A 3174-nucleotide genomic window follows, 5' to 3' on the forward strand; every position below is an offset into this window, starting at 1 on the left:
ATATATATATATATATATATATATATATATATATATATATATATATATATATATATATGCACGCATCCCCACTATATAATATATATATATATATATATATATATATATATATATATATGTACATATATATGTATATATACATATATATATATATATATATATATATTCTTTTATTATATAAATCTCACATCTCTGTTTAAATGTATGTATGTGTGTATGTTTGAAGGTATGCCTAAACCTTTCGACGGGCGCAATGCATTTTCACGAAATGTGTATCGTTTTGAAACTCGACTCCTCGGACAGAAAATATCGAAGAATCTGCTAAAAACATTCATTCCTTCGCCCTAAACTGGGCACTTTTCGAAAATCATTCCCTTGATTGACGAGCCTTAATTCTAACCTTCGCCACTTCCTATTTGGCGATGTACGACACAGTAAAGACGTGGCGGTTTTTTTCTTCACGTGCTTTTCCGTCTTCGTGGTACGGGTTAGAGACAGCCTGTCTCCTAAAACTTTTTTTTTCTTTCTTTGCTCAACACACACCGCCAAACACCTGGGAAATGCCTGTCACTCAGGTTAGTATATACATAAAAGTCAAATATATAAAGAAAGAGAAATACGGGGAATGAAAAAATATAAATAAAATTAAAAATATATATAAAAAAAAAATATAATCATATAGAATATAAAGTAACAAAAGATATATATTTTTTTAAACAAGTGTTGCACACGCTCCTCTATGGGATTAATGGACTATTTCATGACGTCACTTCCTCTGATGACGTCACCTCCGGTAACATGTATCGGTGCTCGGCAGTCAGAGATTGGTACGCAGCCAAAGAGGCCGTGTGCAATCGCCCTTCCGCTGAGAAATGGTATTGCTCAACCCGCCTTGCCTGTAATGTATGTCAATACATGTTTGTTTCTAAAAGTCCTGTTCCTCTCGTTTTATTACTGTTTAACACCATAACGATAAGCGATAAATAATAACAGATTTATAATGAAAATTAAGGATACGAAAATGAGAAGAACTTGCAGTAAAAACTAACACTTATTTAGTCAAATAAAAGAAGAACAGCAGAAAACTCATGTGTACATAATAGAAACTGTAATAGATAAAAAAAGAGAAAAACATAATAATGTGTACATAATAGAAACTGTAATAGATAAAAAAAGAGAAAAACATAATAATGTGTACATAATAGAAACTGTAATAGATAAAAAAAAAGAGAAAAACAAAGTACAGCAGTAACACCTTACAGAGAAAAGACGTAAGACTTTCTATCAAGTTATTAGTTATATAAGTTATTCATAAAAAATGTGAAAAAAAGGTGGAGATGAGTACTCACGTGTCTCGCGAAGCATTCAACTAATCCTACGCGGGCGGCCATGTTACTGAGTATTTATAGATTGGGAGGAGTGGTGAGAGGAGCTTTCCCTTTGTTATAAAAGTGGCCTCAAACCACTCTGCCTCAGTGTGGCTAGCAAGTGTTACAAGTCTAGTCGCTCCTGCTGGCAGTTCGGTACTTATTTTACTTTCTTCCGTCTACTTCTACCTATATACCTGTACCAACCTGCTCTTCTGTTACCTGACCCTGAGGAAAGGGTCGCAAGGGCGACTCCTTTGCAACCCAGCGTGATCCTCCGCACGACTTGCCCCTCCCCCCCCTTCAACGGGATTATTTTTTTTTTTTACAAAAAAAAACCACAAAGTAAACTCATTCTCTTTACTACTTTACTTATAAACCTAAAACTATTATAAATTCAAATAATGCTGGATTAGAAAGATCGGTAATTAAGAAAAATCTGAAAAACATCAGTCCCAACGCTAATGAAGAATGACATTGAAACCGTAGAAAAATTAACGAACATATTTTAGAAGAAATATATTCGAGTTTCGAACAGAATAGATTAAATGCTAAGTCAAGGAAAGAAACCACAGAATATAACATGCATAGGGTCTAAATATTGCAAGTTTAAGGAGAGGTTTATACCTATACATCAGCAATTAGAATGTGGGTGAAAAACTACGTAGAAATAAAGCAGTGTTGTATGGACTAATCCCTATTTACTCTACAAAGTCAGTTTAAAACCCTCATCGTAATTATACTGCCGAATTTCGTGTATATATATATATATATATATATATATATATATATATATATATATATATACATTCAGAATGTGAGAGATTGTATATAGAGATTATAAATTCCACAGCCAAACAACATCGCATTCCACAAGAGCCATGACAGTCAACGAACCGGAATCCACGACTTGAGTTTCCCTCTCATTTGGGCTCATCAGTTAGACGCATCTGGACACAGGATTAGAAACCAGAACCTCTTGCATGCGAGGCAAGCACTCTGCCAACTACGTAAATGCCCCGCACACAAACAACACTATTTACTAACACGGATCAAGCAGACCGAACCGAAATCTTACTGTGATATGGACCTACTTAAAATTATTGAGAAATGTATGTTGAATTTGTGTTGAATCGTTCTGTCGTCGTTTTGCCCGTCTGTTCTTTTTATTTCACCTCAAAATTATAATCACATGCTATCGCAGTTTGTATTTATAAATAAATACACGTTTAGTATAGCGTGCAGGATATATCATTTAAGATTCAAACGAGTGCACATAAAACTATATTGAATTCATACTCAGTTGTGTTGTAATTTTCAATAATGCATTTATCAAATATACAAAAGGAAAGCGACTCAATTAATTTCATGCGAATGAGAGACTAATTTTACGCTTAAAAGAAATTTTCAAAAATCGAATTATTTTATTTGCCGATTTCGATCCAAAACGCTATTGAATTAAAATCTGCAGATTCGGGTCCGCGAGGTGACACATAATTCAGTTTTGAATTTGTAGCTGAAAAACATGTCTCATTGCATTATAATATTGCTCGGAGTGGTGGTGGGAGGAAGGAGTACGAAAAGAAGAAGATTTGAAGATTGCTGATTAGCGTGAACACGTCGCCTGCACATGGGTTATGGAGGTGGTAGGAGGAATGATAAATAAAGTAAGCAATAAGTGCGAGTGTGAGAGGAATAGGATGAGGAATATAATTAACGAAGATTGTCTGAGAAAGAAAGAGAAACAGACAGATAAAATGTGAACAACTAGAATGAAATAGAAAAAGGGTGAAAGGGGGGATGTAGC

Source organism: Euprymna scolopes, chromosome 38 (assembly GCF_053919585.1).
Source record: "Euprymna scolopes isolate OS-2025 chromosome 38, ASM5391958v1, whole genome shotgun sequence".
In the NCBI taxonomy this organism is placed as follows: Eukaryota; Metazoa; Mollusca; class Cephalopoda; order Sepiida; family Sepiolidae; genus Euprymna; species Euprymna scolopes.